We start from the raw sequence: 23,543 nt of genomic DNA, 5'->3' as shown, positions 1-23,543 counted from the left end.
AATATCCATTCAAACTGATATGAACGAGTCAATACTTCTTACTTAGGATTCTGAGGCAATAAGGAGTTGCAGACTTCCTGTAATTAAGTCTCTATCCCATTCATATTATTCTAATAATGACCCTTCTCTTTGATCACACCATTGACATTTGCCCAAGCAGATCATGCCATTCAGAGTTGACAATATCCAATGATGGTGTGATGGAGAACATGGACAACAAAATTGGTTTAGTAGGTAGCAAATGGAAGCTTTTCTAGTCTCCATCCTGATAAATCAATCGTTGACTATATTTGGCATTACTCGGATAGGGAGAAACAGTCCATGCACCCAAAACGCATTTGATCACACCAGGAATAACCATAAGCATTTATGCCCAGATGCAATAGTGCCACAAAGGGAACACCCCCTAAAAGAGTGGGCCAGCCAGGGCAAAATAACTGACCCACTGACTTTAAAATAATTCATAGCAGAGTCAAAGTATTTCAAACAAGATAACGCATTTAAGAAATACAGCTTCCTCGATGCCCACTTCCTAGAACACGCACTAGAGGTAAGCATGGACACCACAGCAGACCATGCGCTACCTACCCACATGCTGCAGCCACCCCAAAAGCTCTTAGATTTCCTTCTCTCAACTTCTTTAGGGAACTTAACACCATTAAGTTGATTAAGTAGAACACAAAAAGGAGATGGTGTTTCTTTCTCTAAGCACTAGAACATCAAGACCATGGAATGTTGCCTGGACCTCCAAAGGCAAAAAATTATGTGATGACGACACTTTTTTTTACCAAAAGCGCAATCCAGAAAAGCTCCTTTTCAGCAGTTTTCCCCACAGCAGATCAATTTAAGAAGCAATTAGCATCAATGCAGCTATGTGCCACTGTGCTCCCTAACAGTTGTCGCGTGTGTGCCACTGAGTTACGGCAAGGCCCCTTCAAAGGAAGGACAAGTCGGAGAAAGGAAAGAATGTGGAAATTGTGTTCTCAACAATACATTTCAGGATACTGAACAGCTTAGCCAGATTTTAGATGCAAAAGAAAGAAAAAATGATGTAACAAAAAGTGTGATACGAGCCTGTTCAAGCAAGTTAAGGCATAAAATTCAAATATAACACGCTAACCACATGGCCTTCTTTCTCTAGAAGACAGTGTTTCTCTAATAATTAAGTCCCACACATTTTTTTCTAGCTAGGTAACTACACAGCAAAAATAATTTTTAAAAAGTTTTTTACTCACCAAGGGAAAACGAAGGCTATAGTCTGAAAAAGAAAGAAAAAAAAGAAAGATTTAGTTTTCTGCTTAACAGGTGTTAGTTGCCACTTCTTTCTCTACAGTACTAATGGAATGTGCCCATTTTGGCTTCATTGTTCAAGGTCTTCTTGAGGCCTTTTTATCTAGATGACAATAACCTCTTTTTGTTGCAATCATCAGCTTTCAAATGTGTCCTGCCCCAAACTCTCCTGTAATCTCTGGCTGTCAGTTGATGGTGGGGCTGACCTAGATCTGCAGTGCCTGGTGTCTAGCCCCCAAGGTGTTCCATCAGTCAGTTGCTTCTTCTGTACCTACAAAGCCCCCTCCCCGTGAAGTGGTCCCCTCAGCCCATCATTCCCAGAGACAGCCTCTTAAAACTGCTTGGGTGACCCGCGACCCCAGTTTTCCAGCTTAATCATTATCCAGCTTGCTCATTCCCCATCAATTTAGTTCTCACATTCTTTTTGTCTTTAACAGCTTTATTGAGATACAATTTACATACCAAAGTCCACCTGTTTAAAATGTACAATTCCATGGTTTTTTAGCAGAATCACAGAGTTTTGCAACCATCACCATAATCTAATTTTAGAACATTTTCATCATCCCAAAAGAAACTCCATGCCCATTCTCATTAGCTCTGCAGTCCCTCCTCTCCCCACCCCTTGGCCCCTGGCAACCAGTAATCTACTTTCTGTCTATGAATTTGCCTGTTCTGGACATTTCACATAAATGGGATCCTACAATATGTGACCTTTTGCGACTAGCTTCTTTCACTTAGTATAATGTTTTTGAGGTTCATCCATGTTGTAGCATGTGCCAATATGTCATTCCTTTTTATGGACAAATACTGCTCCATTATATGGATATGCCACTTCTTGTCGACCCATTGCTTAGTTAGCAGACATGACCGTCTTGTTCTCATATGAGTGGCCAGTAAGGCAGCCTCACACTAGAGCTGTTAGCCTGCATCTACCTGCGGCTGGAGACCATGCTCAGTTGTCATCGCACATCTGCACTGCTAGAGGGTGGAATCATGTTCTGATCATCACTATTGTTAAATAGCTAATGCAGTACATGGTATTTTGCACCAAAATAGATTACTTCTTTTCTTAGTTGTGGCCAGGCGAGATATTCTAAACCAAAGACAATAGTCTACAGCACACAATTATAAAAAGTTGTTGCACTAATTAAAAAGCTCACTTGTGAAGTAAGTTTGAAGCCAAAAAAGTAGGAGAAATAGTTCTTCTAATATTTAAGAATTTTAAATCTACTTAGGCAAATCTACAGCTAACATTATTCTTAATGGTAGAAGACTGAATGCTTCCCCCTCCAAAACTAGGAACAAGGCAAGGATGTCCACTCTCACCACTCATATTTAACACTGTACTGGAGGTCCTACTCAATGCAATAAGGCAACAAAAAGAAATGAAAGACAAAAAAATTGGAAAGGAAAAAATAAGACTTTATTCTCATAAGATATGATTATCTACACAGAAAATTCCAAAGAATCTACAAAAAAGTAACTGAGGATCAATCTGAGTAACACACACAGTCAGAGTCCCAGAGTGCAGAGGAGCCCAGTATAACTCAAAGCAAATGGCAGGAAATTGAGGGGGACATGGAGTGTTGGGCAAGAGGTGATCATCAGAGGTATGGAGAACTACTTTTTTTGTAGGAATAACTTATTACAAGAGTCCACGCCTTCCAATCCCAGAAGAACTTGGGAAAATGCTGGAAAGAATGACTTGTGGTGTTTGCCTGGGACCAAGCATGGGGAGAAGCCAGGAGTAGAAGGCACCCCCAATATTTCAGAAGGATTAATAGAAATGCTCAAAGCTACCTTCCAATGTAATGTTGAGTCTTTTTAACATAAAATAAAACCCACTGATATGCAGAAGCACATCCTATGCAGAAGCAGGGCTGCAGGCTTGAGTCAAACCAAACTAAAAACCACCAGGAAAAAAGCCAGTCGGGAGTAGAAGCCGGTGGGCACTCTGTCAACGGCTGGTTAAATACATGAATAAGCATAACTGACCAAATCCTAATCAAACACAGATAATAATTTTGAATTAAACTTTGAACTCATTTTTTTTAAACAAAGCAAGAATGCATGGAACAGCGGGCTCTACAAATAGATCACATATTGTATTGGTTTGGAGCTCACACATGTTAGCATGAAACTACAACTATCAGTTTCTCTAAGGACAGAATTAGAGCAACCAGAAGATCCTCTAAAGTCTACCTTTATCGCGTGATAAAGTCCCTGATGGAGATGGGTACTGCAATACTGAGCAAAACCTTCAAAAAGGTGAAATAAGCACGTTACCAAAATGGGGATGAGGGAGGTTGGTTCCCAGGGACGATCCATTCCTCTCAGGAGGGGGTTTGTCACCGAGGAGATTGCACAGCACAGTGACACAACTGGAGAGGTTCCTGGTCTTATCTGCAATGGCATCGTCCCCCAGAAAAAGGAAGGAGAGAAGCTACTAGATGTATTGGGCCTGTCAAGTGCCTCGGTGGCCACTTACAGTATCTTTCCCACAGCCCACAGCCAATCCTAGGGGCCAGAGGAGTCCTATTTTAAGGATGAGAAGACAGGCTTGGTGAGCTCCTTGACCAGCATCTCTCAGAGCAAGGGAGCAGGACAGCAGGGATGCTAGCTCAGGGTTGCTGAGACCATGCTTGGCGGGTGCACAGGGGAAGCCAGCCCATGCTGTAGTTGACTTTTGTTTGCTCGGTTTCTTCTTTCTGTGTCTCCATCCCCCCCAGGGAAGCTGTAATTCCTTCAGAGACTGCCTTCCTTTTCTTTACATTCCTGGTGTCTGGGGCACTGCCTGCCAGCAGGAGGGCTCATGAAGCACATTCTGTTCAGGGTGACATGGATACAAGAGAATTCCAAAAAATCCCTTCTAACTCTAGAAAGAGCTGCACTGTGGTCTATGTGCCAGAAAGATCTGGAAAAGCCTAAGCTGGCCACATGCCTCCTGTGGGGAGAAGCAGGTCTGCAGGAGTGGCTTGGCTCACAGAGGCCTGGAGCAGCCTGACCGTGGAGGTGTGGCAGGCTGTCCCCAGACCACACAGGCGCAGCCACTCTGCTTCCAGGGAGCAGAGGTGGGAAGGACACCCAGCTCGACCAACCCTGGGAAAGAGGAGGTGTGAGGACATGGAACAGGGGAAATCCACCCTGGGGTGGGAGGAGAGGCGGGCAAGGTCAGGCGGGCTGCGGGCCAGCAGGAAGTGGTGGCCGGGCTGCAGGGTTTGGTCCCGATCCTCACAAGATATGGAAGACCCAGAGACGTTATCATGCATCCAAACTTGCAAAGAAGAAACTAAAACTACAGCACTCACTTAGAATCAACCCATTGGAACTGTTCTATTTAAAGAAAAAATTATAATTATTTCTGACTTGTCAAGTTCTGAGATGGACAGAACTAGGCAATCTTTCCCAACTCAGACAAAAATAAAATGTCTCTTACATGCACCCTTGGCCTGAAGCATCATAAACATTCGAGTGGGTGGAATGGATGTTGCTGACGGTGTATCTACAAGCTATCTTTTTTAAATGGGAAGCAGCATTTAAAAAATTTTGCATATTTACATTTTACTTTAAAATGCTTACATATGTATATACACGTATAGTATATCTAAAGTGTGAACTTTTTATGACAGGTTAAAATTTTATAAAGCAAGGGCACACAAACAAAAATCCAAATCATGCAATTAAACACCATGGACTCTGGATTCTGGCCTTGAAGCTATCTTCCCAGGAGTGATCAGACCCCAGAGCGAAGCTCCTCTATCCCGGCTGCATTCTCTTGGGTTCCCACGCTCCCCAAAAGACACTGAGTTGTCCTGATCAATTGGTCAGAGCACTTGGAATAGCAAGACGTGTCATTCACTCTCAGTCATGGCAACACTCAAGCATGATGACTAGGATGATTAACTTAGATGGATCGTCCAAAGAGCAGGAAAAACACCACGCACAAGAAAACAACAGACACCCCATCTCATTCACTAAATGCAGTGGATGAAACCTCGGCAATAGTCCACGGGCTGCCTCAGCACTTTGTCAGGGAACAAGGTCACTCTGCTTTCAGGAGGTAATTCAAGGGATCAGGGAGAGTGCAAAACGCTTCTGAATCATCTGGGCTTCAGATTCTCACTGATCTCATCCTCTGCTAAGTCTCACAGTTTCCTTGTTTACCTTCTAGGCATCAGCAAAGCTAATTTCCGTATTTTCTAATGCATGGAAGAAAGGCTGGAAGGAGCCACTGAACTCACTGGGGGAGGGAAACCTCCCTAAATGATGAGGAGTTTGGTAGACTCTTATTCTGCCCAAGCCACAGCAAGCCACCTACAAATGGTGGGGAGGAGAGGGATCCTTAAATCAATATTGCTAAGGCTGGAAAAAAGACCATTTTCTCAACCACTCATTTTGTCAATCTATGAGCGCCAAGCTGGCTTTCCAAACATTTGGCAACTTTTAAGAATTACTCATGGGCAGCTGCTCAGCAAAGATCCATGTGTACCCCTGCCTGCTTCTCGAGGGTGTTTTCTGGAGCATATTCCCCAGCCCCCAAAGGACACGTAACAGCACCTCTCTAATTACCTGTGGTTGAGGATCCCCTCTTTGGACTAGGAAACTACGCAGATTAGCAAAGCACATGACTCCATTTTTGCAAGTACAGATGGCTGCTGGCTTCCATACTTCCACTTCTGTCTATGCCACCACCATCACCATGGAATTTAGGAACACAGGATTTTGATTCTCTGTGCTCCCTTTCGAGGTGCAGGGGTGCTCTCCCAGCCCCAGAGGGGAGGGTGGCCTCCCCTGCACTCTCCTCCCGCAGGCCATCTGCCCAGGTTTAGAACAGGCACGATGCCAGCACAAACCCAGCATGAGCAAGGTGCAAGGTGAGGGGGTCCCTGGCCTCGTCCTCCTGTGCCCAACTAGGGTGTTATTCATTCCCATGCCCACATCTTGGCATTTCTCAGATAGTGACAGTTAGTGACTGTCACCTTTTAAAAAGTCTTCACCTCAGGAGTAGCTTCTTTGGGGAGGCTCTAGTGCTTGAGGCAGGGATGGTCTGAACAGCCACACAAGAAAAGATCCTTGGAGAAAGCATCCGCCCTGAGGACAGGTACCCTGCCAAGTGCTTTCTTAGCCAGACATCCCGCTAAGCACTTACAGGGATCATGGAATCCTCCCAGTGCTCCAATGAAGAGTCTGTTTTAGACCAGCTTTGCAGATGGGAAGACTGAGAGAGAAAAAGTAACTTGCCAGAGGCATGCCTCTGCCAGGCAGTGCAGTGGGTCTCCAGGGCACAAATAAAACTCCAGGCTGGAGTTCCCAGGGAATGGAACTGGCTGCCCTAAGTACTTAGAAGACAAAGGGCCCTCTACCTGGCCTGTGTTTACCTGGTCTGTGAGGTTCACCTGGGCTGTGGGGTTTTCCTGCACTGTGGGGTTTTCCTGGGCCGTGGAGTCTGCCTGGGCTGTGGGGTTCACCTGGGCTGTGGAGTTTACCTGTGCCGTGGGGTTCACCTGGGTTATGGGGTTTTCCTGGGCTGTGGGGTTCACCCGGGCTAGGGGGTTTGTGCATGTCCCCAGGTCAACCTATAGCTGGGTGGCTCACCCAGGGCTGTGAGCCTGGTGCCCACAGCACACTCAGCTCAGCCTCTGCTGGAGGTTATCAGGCCCTGAAGGCAAGAGGAAGGCACGTCTACGGGATCCACAGCTCGCCCTCGGATCCCTCCCTTCCTTCCTTCTCACTCATCACCCATCTAGCCAGCATTCCACGGCAGGCTTGACTGTCCTCGTGTGTGCACATGTCCACGTGTTACCTCAGTGACTCTCGTTCTCTCTAATCGTGCAGAGCCAGGACTTGGAGCCCTGCAAGGAGACTCTGAGCATCAAGGGACAGGTGAGGAGATTCGGAGGACAGAGACAGGACTCCTGAAGTGCACCTGTTCCCACATGTAAGGTACATGCTCCCCATGCCCCACCCCACCCAGCCCACCCAGGAGGAACCCAAAGGACTAAAGTGGGCCGAGTCCCAGCAAATTGCAGCCTCTGGGCCCTTGGCTCCCCCGTACACTCACTCCCACCCAAGTTCAAAATCCAGTCCTGACATGGGGGATCCAGCTTCCTGTCTGCCTTGTCTCTGCCTTGGAAAATGCCCAGGGCCCCTGACTCTGCTAATGTTGGGGGGGGGGGTGCAGATTTCACATTTTCCCTCAAAAACTTCCATGAGGGGAAAATGTGGCTATTGTTGGAAATATACCAGAACTGTCAAAAATGGGTAATCCCTGCTATATAAATGATGGTTCTACCTGGTCTGTAATAGTGTAGAATGAAAACTTATTGTAGATCGAGAAAACCCAGGAGCCCTGTGGCTTGTCAGCAGGTGATGTTTCTCCAGTCATCCCGCCTCCTTGGAGGTCCACCTCTTTATAATGGAGTCATCTATGAGTCTGCCCCTCCTCACGCTTGCTTTTAGTTACACACCTGTGACCGAGCCTGCTTCACTTTGTCACACTCTTCTTACAAAACAGGGTCCCACCTTGAACTCTGGCCCCACAGACCTCTCACTTCCTGGGTGCTGGCTTTTGTGCCCCTCATCCCAGCCCATCTGACTGGAGTAAACCGAGTCATGCTCACCCATGTCCCAAGACCGCACCGGCCAATTCCCTTTCCCACCCCCGTGGGCCCCAGGGTCCTGTGTAGAGAATGGGCACCTCTCTCGGGGAAACCTAGGCTCCTCCTGCTGGGTTAGGACTTGCCACCTAAAAACACCACACAACAGCATCATTCTCCAGTTTGCGGAAAAATAAAGTCAGTAGGTAAAATTGATCACTGCTTTTTCTCCACTACTGTTTGTTTGCTGGTAGGTACTACATGGCATAAAAGGACGGGAATACAAATTAACCATTAATGGAACAACTGGGGACCAGCTGACCACAGCTGGTTTCTCAGTCTGTTTTTGTAGACTCACTGGCTTGCAGATATAATTTTATAATGTATACACAGGCCATGTTTTTCCTACTAAAATTGGAGAGAAATATCCCATGTGTTAGAGTAGAGTCTGGCCCAGGGGAGGTGTCCACAGCCCCTTGCTGAACAGATAAATGAATCTCCTGGTGCTCCGAAGGAGTGCCAAACAACACTGTGATGCCAAACCTGCTGCTGCCTAACCAAGCCTGAGGACCTTCTCACATTCCAGATGATTCCCTAAAATCGACTTACCCTCGAGGTTGGTGCTAGGGGTCAGGTATAACATGGCACCAGTAGAGTACGAAGGGGTCCTAGCGACAACCCCTGAACACACCTAGATGTCTCCACCAACTGGGTGAGGCAGGGGAGAAGGTGGGGCAGAGAACCAACTCAGGGTGGGAGTGAGTCCTCACCCGAGAACCTCCTCATCTGCATGCCCACTGCCTTCTTGCTTGCCTGTGCCAGAGCGTTGATCACACTTTACCTGACACTGTGTTCTCCTAGCTCAGGCAGGGTGGATGGGGCCGGCAGGGAAGCATTCCTTGAGAGCAAGGCCTATTTTACTCCTCCCATTGGGCTCAGACTATGAAAGGTACTCAGGACGGGCTTGCTGGGTGCCTGATGCTAATGGTAACTGAACACTCTAAATTTGATTCAAAAGATGTTTTTCTTGGTCTAATTACCGTTCAGTGAACCTCAGAGAAAATGGTTTATCTCTAATATTCAGACAGTAAACCAGTGTCTGTAGGTGTTATTTTCTAGAGTGCAAATTTGAAATGTTCCCGCCTTGCACCAGGTGGCTCCAGGCCTGTGACCAGGCTGCTCACCGCGTGTGTGAAGGGCTTGTTAGTGATCACCGTCATACTCAACTGTAAACGGCAGCGAGCTGCTGAGGCTCAGGGCAAAGCGATGTTCCCCAGAGCAGAGTAACGGATGAGCCATGGCATCAAATCAGGAGGATCATTATTCCCGTGGACCCAGAATGGAAGGAAACTTATAACGTGTTTCTTAATTTAAATATATCAATTGTTGCCGTTAATTAAAATGCTGGTTACCACCAATCCTGTACAAATGGCAAAGCGACAAGTAAGATGTGCCACTTCACGAGCATTTACAAATGCAATTTTATTATTACATAGTAATAACTGCTGTTAGAGAATAAAGGAAATAGAGCTTTTGCTGATCAGACTGGCCTGGATAAGAAGAGCAGAATGCCTGGTAAACAACTCTCCAGATTGCTTTACAGCACTTGCAAGTTCCCAGGGAAGAGCCTCAGGACAAGGAGAGGCCGCAAGTGACCAACACACGGTTCACGGACACCCTCCGACTCTGGGGGTCCCCTTCCTACTCTGATGCCAAATTCCACTTTCAGCAGCACTCCCCGAAAGCCACAGCATGCTTCTTCTCAATGGTGTCAGGGCAGGAATTTGCTAGAGGTCCCTCGCCCACACGACACGGTATTTTATCTTCCTCCAGACACACCTCAGTCTTCCCCACTTCATCACCTTCCTCACGCTGCTGCCTGACCCAGAAAGCCTCGCATCTCACCCACATCCGCCAGGTGCTACTCAAGTCCTGATCTAGCCTGACATCTTGTCCGAGCCCTCCAGGCTCCTCTGACTTTATCCCTCCTGGCGCTCCCGAGGCAGAAAGCTGTCCCCAGCCGCTCCTTCCACCTGTCTGTGTCTTCTTTCTCCAACTGCACCTTCAGAACAACATAATAGAGCAGGACGATGGGTTAAGATTAGACCATGTCTGCCTCCATCTCAGCTGCCCTACGACGTGGACAGGCACAACCCACATTTTACAGATGACAAAAGCAAAGCGCAGACACTCACCCAAAGATACAGTCGGTGGCTAGTTCAGTGCTTTCTGAATAGAAATCCTGTCATCTGTAACTTGAACTTTATTATACAAACAGTTCTGTGCACAGACCGACAACTCAGAAAACACTAGTAGATGAATGAATAAATGCGCTACACCAGTGGTTACCATTCATTCAGCATCTACTGTGGGCTAGTGCTGTGCCACGTGCTGAGGATTTAGAGAGTAATGACAAATACGTTGACAGAAGCTCTAGGTTTCTACCCTAAAGGAAGTCCAAAAGTCAGGCTTTTAAACAGATCGTTGAAACGGAGGGCTGAGCACTATGATGGCGGTGAGCCCAGGGGCTATGAAAGATGGAATCAGCAACACCTAACCCGGGCTTGGCCAGAGTCAGGGCATCTTTCTCAAGAACCAGATTCCCAGACAGACGACATGAACAAAGGTGAGGAAGCTGGGTGTGCATGGAACATTCTAGAAATGCCAAATAATTTGAATCCTAGCTTTGACCTTGGAACAAGTCACTTAACCTTTTAGACCCTTAGTTTCCTCACCTGTAAAATAGGGATAATAATCCTTGCCTTGCTGGGTTAATAAATGAGATAATCCACATAAAGGACCCAGTTCTGAGCTCAGAAGTCTGCAGGCCTGGACATCCCTTTCTGCTCTCTGCAAAGAAGGTCACCACGGTGGCTGCAGAGAGGAGGAAGACCGGGAGTGGACTGACTGAGCGTGGGTAGTGGATCCATGAGCAATAAAGAGGCCATTTTGTCGGTCCAGGGGAGGGATGGGGAGGTGCGCCTGAGGGCAGTGGCAGTAGGGACAGAGTTGAGGGTAGGCGGCTATTTAAAGATCAAGGCAGCTGAGCACACTGGCCCTGGGGAAGGTCTGTGAAAAGGAAGGAAGGGGAAGGAAAAAACCAAGGGTGACCTCTGGCCTGACGTGGGCGCTGGGTAGAAGGTTTGTCATTGCTCAACGTGAGTCCTAGTCTCAGAGTCTGCAAGAAGTGACTTGTATGAATATCCCCCACAGACACACAGAGGAGGACGTCACTGACAGCCTAGGAAAATACATTAGCATCATAAGAAAAGGAGAAAAACCATTCTGAAAATGGCACAATCCGCTTTCAGGAAAGTGGTACCCGGAGCAGAGAAGTTTGTTAGCTATTTCTAAGGAAGACTTTGAAAACTAGGAAACCAGACAACTGAAAGATCTGCTAATCAACCAGTTATTTTGTCCAAAAAACCCTCAAATATTTTGGTTTAATGACTTCATCCCACCTAACTGGCTGATCTGACCCATCTAAACTAGTTCATTACTAAGAATCCATGTAAAATGCACAGAGAAAAGGCTAGCTTTAAAACAAGAGAGGTGGTGGAGAATATCCTGATATGCTGGTAGAGGTGTATCATCTTAAGGAGGAAAAGCTAAATGTCTCTATTGAACATAAAGTTCATAAGGAAAGGTGAGCTTTTGGGGAATTCAAGCATCACTGAGCTATTAACAAAAACGTCTCTGGGCTTGATATGCGCTGCTGAGGACGAGCACCTTTTTCTCCCCCTGCCCACTGAGAAAGTTCTGTGAACTTGTAATGAATCCCTCCTCCACACATAAGAACACTGCAGCATTCATCTGAAAACAGAAACGGCATTATAGCACAAGTATGCAGCGCTCCACTCCGGAACAATACACTGCAACGCAAGCGCGATGTGTGCCCGGTATTCTGTTGTCCACCTATAAAGGTCACGCCTCCTCCTCCACCGGGAGGCAGTGCACCCATCAGTCTCAACGAAAATTGTTGTTTTCTTTACAACTCAAGGAATCACCTTAAAATGTCCAGATTTGAGCTGCTCTGACAATCTGTCTAGTCCCAGGCATTCGGGTGAATGAGGAGGTGTCACAGGCTGGAGGCAGAGGGGGCTGGCGTGTGTCTGCACGTACTGCATGCACCCCGGGGTGCATGCCTCACACACGGCTGGTGGTCTGTCCTGTAATCCACGTCTGAGGGAGGGAGGAAGACACTGTGTGTATGCTTCCTAAGCCAGACCTGCCCACTGCACAGTGGAAGCTGGGTGACCTTTCTAGCTGGTGACCTTGGGCAGGCCTCGAATCCTCTCTGTACTTCAGTGGCCTCCACACATGAGGTCACTGACAGCTTCAGATGATGATCTAATGACACAGTCTTGGGTGACTGAGTTGTAAACTGTGAAGGGGAGAGGGCAAGGGGGTGAGAATGCAAGGGGCAGCTCTGCTAGAGGCAGAAAGGCCACTGCTTGCCCCCTGGGGGTGGTGGTGGGGGGACCACGTGCACAGGGATCAGGGTGGCACTGATGATCTGTCAGGCACAGTGCTGGACACTGTCCATATAGGGGCCCATGTAATCCTCACAATGACCTTGAAGCAAGTCCCTCGAGGTCACATGGTCAATAAGAGGTCAAGCCTGAAACCAAATTCCACTAGGTCCCTGCTCTGGGCCACTGTACAATAATGCCCCCCACGTTAGGAACATCCCCATGCTTTGGTGCCCAGACCAGGAGTCACTTCCTGGGAGACAAGCTGCGTGTGGAGGAGCAGTCCCCAGGCTACGGCAGAGGAAGTGGTCGTGACCCAGCCGACCAGAGGAAGGACACTCGCAGTGACACTCCCTCCCCTATATTGCCCCTGTGGTCAAGAAGCACCATTTCCTTAAAAAGCCAACAGTTTATCTGACGTGTCAAGGCTGAGGACACCGAAATACCATCTTCCCCCCAACCTCAAACTCAGATCCAAGATTCACGAGCAAATTCAAAGAAAGTTTTCTGAAACAGTAAAAGCTCCGGAAGTTGAATGTGGGGAAAACTGCACGGTGTTCAAGGCCATGCCTGAATTTGACAGGAGGCCTCAGAGAAATGGAAACCTCTCACGGTCCCCTGGCCATCCCAGCAGGTGTCCCCTACTGGCCTGCACAAGCCACCCACCCTCCTGGCCCGTATATTTGGCCAGTGGAGAGTTAAGAGTCTCATTCAAGAGCCGCCAAGTTTCTAACAAACCTGCTTCCCTTTAAACTAAACTGGAAATCACGTGCTCTTGAGATCCCCCAAGAAGCACCTTGTGAGGTAGAAGCTCTCAGCGCAGGACTGGCTGTGGGCTTGACCTCGCCCAGGCGCTCCTTCTATCAGAGAACTGAAGTGCATCGTAACCATGACAACAGCGAGGCCAGGGCTACCATGCACAGGCTCTCATACCCATGGCAGCCCCGTGTGTCAAACACCAGGCAGGCATCATCTCGCCAAACCCTCCCTGCCTTACAGAGGAAGAAACAGAAGCTCTGAGAACGTGCGTGACATCCCTAAATTTCACGTCACACCTCGTCCTCAACCCAAGTCTATCACTGTAAGACTGTCCTGACAGTTCCCTGATCCCTCATCCTGGGCTGGACTCCCTGTGCCCACAGGGTCCTTCTGTAGGTGGACTTCTGTGGGGTGTGAGCATCTGGAATGACCATTTGTGTAAACGCGCCCATCTCAGCGAGTACCACGTCAGCATGGGGTGTACACACGGTGAATGAAACTCACAACTCGTGTCATATTAAGACTCTTCGTAATATTTCATTCAGTGTGACTTTCGGGCAGGCCCTCTGCATGTGACAAAGGACACAGAGATCTTTGTTGCTTGTGTCAGACAGGAAGCCCTCCATGGTTCTGTCACAGATATGGGACAGGATAATGACTCCAGCTGATTTTGCTACGTCAATTAATTTTAATGACATAGAAGCCTATCTACTCAACCACTAGCCCCAGATAAATTTCACCTGGGGGATGATTTATTTTAAAAATGACTAATCATTCGAAACAGTCATAGTTAAAATGAAATGGTCTTTCTCCAGTAAAAGATTCCTATGACATGAATAGAAATATCATCCACCTAAAATCTTCAACAAGGGAAAAATATCAGGCTAGCTCATTCATGAATGCAGCTGTAATTAGTGTCCATTAGTAGGATTAATGAAAGAATAGTCAAGCTTCAGAGTTTAGAATAATAAATAGAGCTTTGTAGGAGGCTCACAGGCATCGCTCCATCTGTGGCTGTAGCATGTAATCGGTTGACCAGCAGATATTTATCAAATGCCTACTATGTTGGAGGCATTTCATTAGGTGCTTTGGGCTACACACAAAAGTACAACAGATGAGTTATCAACAGTGGAGAGGGGAAGGTCCTCTCTCTGGGGACTGGCAACGAGGGAGGAGAGATTAGCCGCCACAAAGGACAGACATCTGGTCTAGAGAGCAGGAGAAGGGCCTTCCAGGAGTGGAGCTCAGATTCCCACTAATTCTGCAAACACAGACCTTTCATCTGCAAAGCTGTGGTTATGCTGATAGCGCCCCTTACTGCTCTTCCATTGCACTGGTGAGCTCTGGGATCCAGGGTGCTCTTGGTGCCATGTAGCAGTTCAGTTCCTGAAGGCCCTTGGGTGACAGGTTCCCCAAGAACCTCTTTGTGAAGTGGCCCCCTCCCTTTCTCAGCTCCCTCACCTCTGCCTCTCCCAGTCCAGAGTCTGCATGTGTGTGAGGTGGACTCCAGGGCCACTGGAGGGCCAGGAAACATTTTGGCTCCATGCTAATCTTTTTTATTTTTTGGTGAGGAAGATTGGCTGTAAGCTAACATCTGTTGCCAATCCTCCTCTTTTTGCTTGAGGAAGATTGTCCCTGAGCTAACATCTGTGCCAATCTTCCTCTATTCTGTGTATGGGACACCACCATAGCATGGCTTGATGAGCGGTGTGTAGGTCCTCACCTGGGATCTGAACCCAGGAACCTTGGGCAGCTGAAGCGGAGCACATGAACTTAACCACTACACCACCAGGCTGGCCTCAGCACACTATTCTTTATTTATATGTGTGTGTGTGTGTGTGTGTGTGTGCGTGTGTGTGTGTGTGTGTGTTTAAGTTCCTCTACAAAAAAACAAATAACTCAACTGAAATGTTCTCAACATTCAGCTTGAAGCTGCAAACGAATCCAAATTTTGGAGTTTCCAGGCAGGAGGAGAGAAGGAGACATCCATGCCTCCCTATCACAGGCATCCCTGCAAGGCTCCTGACCCTAGATCCCGATGTCCATGAACCCTTGGAATAAAGCCTCACACTCGTGAACCAGCACACTGTCACAAAGCACTGATGACGTGTGTCAACAGCCCACTCAGTTCTTGACTAACCGGAGTATAACTTCATGGCAGAAAAGGCTCCCGGTCTGATCCTTTCCTTTATAGATGCTGATGCCAAGAACGCACGCAGCACTTTTATGTATGTATCTCCTTCATCCTCACAGCGACCTGCAAAAGTGCGAGAACTTCTGTATGTCCCCTACACACAGCAGCAGCATGGAGCACTGAGTGAACAAAGAATTCCCTCCTGTTACTCCAGACTTTGTGCCCTTTTCCTTTATGTTATTATTATAAGATGTCCACTAAAAAGAGGTGGTGAAAGAAATGAAGAAACAGAACATAGTGGATCCTAACACCAAGGCATTAGGTTTCCATACTTAATTTAGTACTACATCCTCAGGTTAGTATTTTTTAATTAAAGGATTAATACATGCTATGGAGATAGAAAGATGATTTCTCCATCTTCTGGAGGAAAAAAATCATTGTAGCAAACCCTACCAACTGAATTACTCAGGCTTTCAAAATAAAGTTGTCTTAGAATCTAGCACCAGGAAAGTGTTTATATTTCCTGAAAAACTGGGAACATTCTTGTAATCAGACTAGAACAATATAAGGCATTGTGTTTTCATTTTTGCCTTGTCAGCCAGGAAGCTTAGGACCGATTTTCAGGCACATTTGAAATCACATCTTATCTCCAGGGAAAGGGAGCTGGCATTTATCGAGTGCCTACTTGTGCAAGGCGCTGCCACAAAATATTTTTAATTGAATGCTTGCAACCACTCAGTTATTATTATTCCAACTCCACAGAGTAGAAACTGGAGTTAAAGAGGAAGAAGTCAGGAGCTCAGTCATTGGGCCAGCATGCGGTGAAGTCAGCCTCCAAACTCCAATCCACCTAAATTATGACCTGTTCTGACACAATGCAGCCTCCCTTCCCTAAGCTGCCCCAAACGCTTCTTGGAGGTAAAGTACACAGACTACCAAGACACAACAGCGGTAATGCCAGCCTGCAGGACAGAAATGCTGGAAGCTTCCCGCCCTGGACGCTGACCAGCAGCTCCCAGGATGTTAGAGGCGGGACCCACGGATGGCTGGGATGGGCAAGTGTTTTGTTGAGCAGACCCTGGGGCAGGAAGGGGACTGTCTGTTGAGACAGCTGTGCCTTCACTGGACATCAGGTCTCCTCTGGTGGCTGCCATGTAGGACGACTTCTGAATGCCACCTCCTCCTCAGCCCCCAAACCTAACAGTGGCTTCCTCTCTTCATTGTCCCAACTTGTTTACTGGAGCCCACAGTGCAGATGATTTCAGCATTCAGAAAACCTCCCAACAACACAGACACCAAACTACTCTGCTGAATTCACAGTTATGCCGAATTTTAAATGTTGGATTTATCCAGCAACGATGCCTTCCTATATACACAACTCACGGCGCCATTGGCGAGTATGGCCTTTGAGCCTTTGAGGTCTGACTGCCAAGACCTCTGTGACCTACATGGGGACACACGTGCATCCATAAGAGCAAACTGGGATGCATTCAAAGCCAAGTCATGAGACTCACTGAAAATCTACACAGCACCTTGCACATCGTCAGTGTTCAAGAAACATTAGAAAAAGACTTTACACACTCTATGATTCCATTTATATAAAGTTTAAAAGCAGATAAAGCAACTGTCTGACGTTAGAAGTGGGGAGGGTGGTTTCCCCTGGCAGGGCGGGGTGAAGGACTGGGAGTGGGCACCAGGATGCTGGAGTGGGGCTGGTCACGTGGATTCCTTCATCTGGATGCTGGTCACACAGCTCGCTCACTTCCTGAAAACCCAAGGTTCCCTGCACTTATGAACCATGTACACTTTTCTGTACGGATGTTTCAACTTGATCTACTATTTTGGATCATTGCTGGTATTGTTTTTTACCCTGTAAAAATAAGCAACAAATTAACTAATTTGTCTAAAAAAATCGATTTACAATTATGGTCAACTGAGAAATGTTCCCTCATCACCTGCTCCTCACACGATAGGGGACGGATGACCGTGAGCATGGAGACAGTGAACGACCAAAGGGAACGGTACTTCTGGCCTGCCTTTACCCTGGAGTGTTCCTTTGTTTGCCATCCAAAGCCTGATTTCTTGCAGAACAAGCTTATTTACCTTTAGGCATGAACTTTATTTGAAAATAATTTTCTGATTTTTACCATATTTTTTTTCAACAGGAACCGGAAATCTCCGATTTGCATGTAAATCTTTTTCAGGTGTGGGTCAGACGGAGGACCCTGAGCCTTCAGTTGTGGGGGACTGCCTCTTACAGCCGTGATCGGGGTGCTGTGGTCAAAGCACGGGGTTTGGGGTCTGACGAGAATTGGGGTTCCTGCTGGCAGAGGAGCCTGGGCAGGTTACCTCACCTTTCTGAGCCACGGGATTTGCATTTACAACCTGAGGGAAGACCACCTCTATCCAGGGTAGTGTGGGGGGGGTGGTGACTGACTTGTCCAGCTTTGCCCCAGACTTTCCCAGTTTTACACTGAAAATCCTGCAGGCCGGTGAACCCCTCATTCCACGGGTGGTGGTGTGGGATGTGCAAGGTAGCATCCATAACGCCCCTTCTACGGTGTCTGGCATGGATAACGCACACTCAGTGCTTAATAAATACTGACTTTTCACCATGACCATGACCACAGCTTTCTCCAAAAAGTTTCCCCCTGTATGTATTCTGGCTGTAATATCTGTCAGTATATTAGACTGAGAAACCTCCCATACTCCTCTTTCTCCTTCAGTCTCCTGACCCACTTTAAACGTAAATGATGGGTAACTTGCCAGCAATTCCTACCAGAACATAAGTGTCCAGAGGGCTCAACACACCTGCTGAGGGGAGCGGACGCCGCCCAGAGGCAGCGAACCCGCTGACCCAGGACTCAGCGTCTGGCCTCCCGAGCTTCCACTCCTCCCGTTAAAATGAGGATAAAATGCCTGCCCGCTTCGTAGGGTTGTTGGATGCAGAGTGAAGATGCAGTGGGCCTGCTCTTGCCATGCTCACTGCCCTGTGAGCATGGGAGTCGTCGGCACTGCACTCAGCCAGGGGCGCCTGCAGACCACCCTGGGACCAGTGACTCTGCAGAGGCTCTTGGGGCCAGGGACCTCGGCTCTAAGGCTGGGAGGAGGGCAGTGAAGGCACAGGGGCCAGTGCAGAAAGAGGGAGACCACAGCGTCCAGGGGTGTGGCCCCCTGCCAGTGAATTCAGCGTCCCCTGTCCTATACAGGACAAGGTGAGAGATGGCCGGATCCTGAGCCAGCCAAGGTCTGAATGCTGGGCAGTGGGTGCTGGGCAGAGACAGGGTTTCTGGGCTCTGACCCTCACTGCATCCCAGGAGGGGTCGCTTCGCTTAGCTCAAATTAACCCAGTTTGATCCCCTAATGTCTAGCCATTAAAATACATTTATATTCATGCTTTAATATAAACTGTAAGAGGAATACAAAATGAAATTGTGTACTTATTTCTGTTTTAATATAAACTGCAAAAGGAATAGAAAGGGAAATCCAGACTTCTCCCTAATTTAGGGAAATGTAAACACTTCTGATTAGGAGCCAGCTCTGACCTTCTACTGCAAAACCCGGGAAGGAATCGAAAAAACATAGTTCACAACAGAAAAACCCCCAAACTCCCAGCAGAGTGGACGTACCCCTTCCACGCTTCTTTCACATTTCCATAGGGATGTACATCAATTTAGGTACTTAAAATAGCCACAGAACAGGAAAAAAGAGGGCGCTCTCTTAGTTACCATGGGAATTTCTAATTGAAGCACTTCTTTTGTCTTCTAAAGATCCTTGCCATTCTCGTGACATTTAGAATGATACAATTAAAGCAGCCAGCATCTATTTCCTGCCATTCGATGATGATAAAAATATCATTATGGAAGTTCAAGTTAAAGGAGCTTCTGAAGCCGTAAAACCCGCTTATTGTAGTAGCGACACACTTATTAAGGAAATCCAGCTTGCACCGAATTTCACAAGTTCAGTGCAGGACCTTCAAAGGGTTCTGAGAAATTGGGAAAAGAGACGTTTAAAGCCTAAATGCATTCATGGCATTTCAGTGGGAGAATACATGAACGACTGGCTGGGCTGGCCCCTGTCATTCACCCAGACTGTGGTTTCCCCATGCGATCCAGGGGACTCTCCAACCTTCCAGCAAAATGCCAACATCTAGGAGATTGCTGATGGGCCTGTGTTCTGAAAATTATACAACTGACCGTGAGTGCTTATTGAAAATGAAACTCTTCACAGCATCACTGGTGCAGAGAGCTTTTTTTTTTTAAATCACTACCTGATCAGAGTGCCTTCTCCAAAGTAACATTTCCGAATGTTACCAACCTGTATCTTAGCAAGAAAGATTAATTGCCATGTAATGCGAGCGTCTTGGAATATGAAAGGAATGGCTGAGGCACTTAAGTTTATTGAAAAAGAAGTAAATCTTTCCCTTAAAACTGAGAATTGTCCACAGTTAGCCAAAGGCTAAAAAACACGGGATTAAGAACTTCATTAATTCTTAGAGATGGCTAGAAGCATCATCTATAAAAATATACTCCTAAAAGTTTAAATTTAATAAAGGAAAAGGATACTGTGCCAGCTGGGAGTGGGCAATGGCCTGCAATTACACTGAGTTCCACTTCAGATACAATCAGCTTCACAAGGAGTGGTCTGGGCAGGACAGAGGCTGGACAACACTATGAGGAAGATGTTAAAACCTAGGGGCCAGCACCAACTCTGATGCTTTTGCTTTAAGAAAGTAAAACTGAACACTTTTACCAAAGGATGAAAAGTAAGAGAGATCAAAGGCATGGATCAAAGGCATCTCTCTCCTCCAAGAGAGAGAAGAGAGGCCAGGCAGCTCTCGAGACAGTGCTGGTGCTGGAGATGCTGCCTCGGCCCAAGCAGACCCTCCCTTCTTCCTCTGCGCAGAAGTCCTGGCGCCCAGGCCCTGGGCTTTCCCAGAGGCGAACCTGAGCCATGCTCAGCACGGGGCCAGCAGCCTCAGACTGGAGACCACCCCCAGCCCAGCGGCTTCCGCACCTGCACACACACGCTGCCCCCCAGGTGAGGCAGGAGGAGACTCAGCTGCGCTCATTCCAGACTGCACCTCTCCGGGATGGAAACGCTTTCCTCTTCCACTTTGGATTTGTCAATTCGGTTTTGTCACACAAGCGGTGAAAAGAGGACTCTTAGTTATCAAGGACAAAGTACACTCATTCATAAAACATTTCATGAGCACGTGCCACGTGCTGGGCTCTCAAGATACCATGACGGGCCAACGCAGAAGCCCCTCTGGCTCTCACGCAGCTCACAGGTGGTAGGGGAGACAGACGTCAAGCACATGTTCACATTAATGAACACGGTTCTTTGAGAAGATGCAATCTGACCCAGACTAGCAGTCAGGGAGGGCTTCCTATAGGAAGCAGCCTTGGCTGAGAGCTGAAGGAGAAGTGAGAGTTAATGCAAGAGTGCTGGGAGAGCATTCCAGACATCTCTGCCAGTCAGTGTGCGTGTGCAGTGTGGAGAATGGGCCCACACCACAGGCCTTTGGTAGTGTCTGCTCACCCCAGCCCCTGTTAGACAGGAGAAAGACCCTGGAGTATTGTGGGTTACCTGCATTTTCACATGCCTCCGTGGGCCTAGCTGCCATCTCAATGGCTGTCCTCCACAGACTCCCTTCCTCAGATGTACATCCTTCCTCCGGCCTCAGCCAATGTTTCTCAGCCTGTGACCCCACAGTCGAGGTCTCTAGACACAGATTTCCACTTCCACATAGGAGTCTGAAGGCCCCCCAACGGGATATATCCAAAGACCCCAACCCAGCTCCTCTCCCAGGCCCTGGTTCTGTGGATGGCAAGACCCCTTCCTCCCCACCTAGGCGCTGCCTTAGCCGGGGTTTCTCTGCTTCGACACTACTGACATTTTGGACCAGAAAATCCTTTGTCATGCGGGATCCATCCTGTGCACCGTAGAATGCTCAGCAGCATCCTTGGACCCAACCCACTAAATGCCAGGAACATCCCCCACCCCAGCCATGACAATCAAACTTGTCTTCAGGTTTTGCAAATGTCCTGAGGCAAACCACCCCCAGCCCCCGGGCTGAGAACCACTACCTTAGGCTGTCGTCCTCCCAGTCCGCACACTGCATCCTCAGCTGCAGCCCACCGACCGTGTGGCCAATGAGAATGCCTTTTCCTTGACCGCTTCTGCTCTCACTTCCGCTCCTGCTACTTTTGTCTGGATTCAGTCAAAGGCATCACCATTTCCAATTCATCCTTCTAGCACTCACCACAAGCCCTAGTACATAATTCATGTTTAATAAACGTTTGTTTGTGTGATGAATGGACTCCTATAGTAGTGTCCCAAATAATCTCCAAGCCTCATCTCCTCTTGGCCAATTGCTATCTTTTAAGATGCAGAGCTGATCATGCCATGACCTTGCTCTAAAACATTCTATGGCTCCCCACTGACATCTCAGGTCAGCAGGCTGGCAAACTACTTTTCCAAACCATGTCTGACTCATCCCCATGTTTACCCTGAGCTGACCTTAAACTGAAATGAATTACTGCTTTTTCACAAATACATCTTATCTTTTCCCAGTGGTAAATACTTGAGATCCCAGAGAAAGCTTGGGCAGTGGCCTGGCCCATATTAATGGAAGGATGGATGGAAGGATGGGAGGGTGTTTGGTGACTCTCTAGGGTAAAGCTTTGATGTCCTTGTGTGGGCCATGAAGATAAGTCTTAACCTGTGGGACTTAACCTGTGGGACCCCCGTTCTCAGCAGCCAGGTAAAGGAAACACTTGCCAAGAGCACTTGCTCTGCCTAAATCTATGAAGTGGTCCAGCACAGACTCTCACAGAGGCTTGACTCCAGAGATCAGACTGCAGGAAAAAAAAATCAACCTTCTTAATAACCAACATTAGTCTCTAAGCGACAGTGATGTGAGCAATCAGAGGGCTTCTCGGGGACAGGGCTTCATTCCTTCTCCCCTTACAAATGTGAGGAGCCTAACTCTGAGCACAGCTCCGTACGCTACTGGGCACCGGAGTAGGTAGGGGTCCCAGAGAAGGAGCCTGCTCTGTCCGCCCCACGGCACCCAAGGCTGTGCCTTGAACAGGGCCTGTGCCCTGTAAACACTGAAAGTTGTAATTTGACTGCAGCAGATTAAAAATGCACGGGTCTAGTTTTGACAGTGAACTAACCAGCAGTACTCAGACGACACGGGAAAGTGGAAGTGCTGGTGCAGACCCGCCTGCAGGCTCGCCAGTCCCCAGCCCTGCAGACCCCGAGCATCAGGGCCCCTCCGTCGGCCCCTCCCCTCCAGGTAAAGGGGCCCTCTGTTTCACCGGGAGTGGGTCTGTGCCCAGGGGAGCAGAGCAGTTGCAGGCCGTGGACGCAGCAGCGGCCCTGGGCTCACTGTCCAGCAAGCCGAGCCACCGGGAACAAGCTACCTCACCTTTGGGCCTGGGCTCCCTCACCTGTCTCGTGGTGCCCTGACAGTTACAAGAGAGGACATGTGTGACCTGGCATGGTACCCACACTCCATAGGTGTCAGCCTTCCTGCAGGTGCAGGGAGCTGTTCCTGGGGGCTGCCTTCCCCATTAGCGGTCGGAGCCACTTGCCCTGGGTGGTCAGACCTCCCTTAACCCCTAGGCCCTGGCAAGGAGGAAGGACTGAGCATTTACTGCGTTTCCCTCCTGTTACCTAGAAACTAAAAAAAAAAAGGAATAAATGCTTATTGTTCAATGAAATTAAAACAACCCGGTAATGCATGAAGGAAAATTGAAAGTCTCTCCCGCCCCCCAGAAGGAGCATCTCCTGAGTGATTATTGTATGCCAGGCATCGTGCAAGTCACATGTCATGCCTTCTTTCCCTCGCTCACTCACTCATTCATTCATTCATTCATTCCACAGGTACCTGCCAAGTACCCACAGTGTGCCTGGACCTGCTGTGCCTGGGGTCAGAGTGTGAGCAAGACAGTCCAGGCCCTGCTCACTGTTGCTTACAGTCAGGAATAATTACATTAACACACAAATAGATATACATGACTACCAAGCGCAGTGAGAGCTGGAAGGGACAGATGCTGGGTGGAGAGGGAGTCAGAGGGCTGTAAAGGCCAGCCTCCCAGGGGCCGCGCTTGCTCTCCCAGGGCCTAGAGCACTGGAGGGCACAGGCATCCCAGAGCTGAGCAAAGGGCGCAGCCTTAGTCGAGAGGCCTGTACTCTGTGCGTGCTGGCCTCAATTAGTCTCAAGTTCCAGGCCATCCCCTAGCCTCCTGGGAGAGCCCCACCCCACCCCCTCTGATCACCCCC

At 48.1% G+C, this 23,543-nt stretch overlaps 1 protein-coding gene across 5 annotated transcripts in view; it reads right to left on the bottom strand.

The window, feature by feature from the left end:
* Nucleotides 1–23,543, bottom strand: part of PTPRE (protein tyrosine phosphatase receptor type E) — a 172,619-nt gene that overhangs the window by 106,558 nt on the left and 42,518 nt on the right. For all 5 annotated transcript variants that reach the window (XM_058544283.1, XM_058544284.1, XM_058544277.1 and 2 more), the window contains exon 2: nt 1,236–1,258. The gene's annotated coding sequence lies outside the window, so the exon portion shown is untranslated. The remainder of the gene's footprint in view (nt 1–1,235; nt 1,259–23,543) is intronic.

This window comes from Diceros bicornis, chromosome 6 (assembly GCF_020826845.1).
Source record: "Diceros bicornis minor isolate mBicDic1 chromosome 6, mDicBic1.mat.cur, whole genome shotgun sequence".
NCBI lineage: Eukaryota > Metazoa > Chordata > Mammalia > Perissodactyla > Rhinocerotidae > Diceros > Diceros bicornis.
The sequence above is the reverse complement of the archived record's forward strand: the minus strand, read 5'-3'. Positions and strand labels throughout refer to the sequence as shown.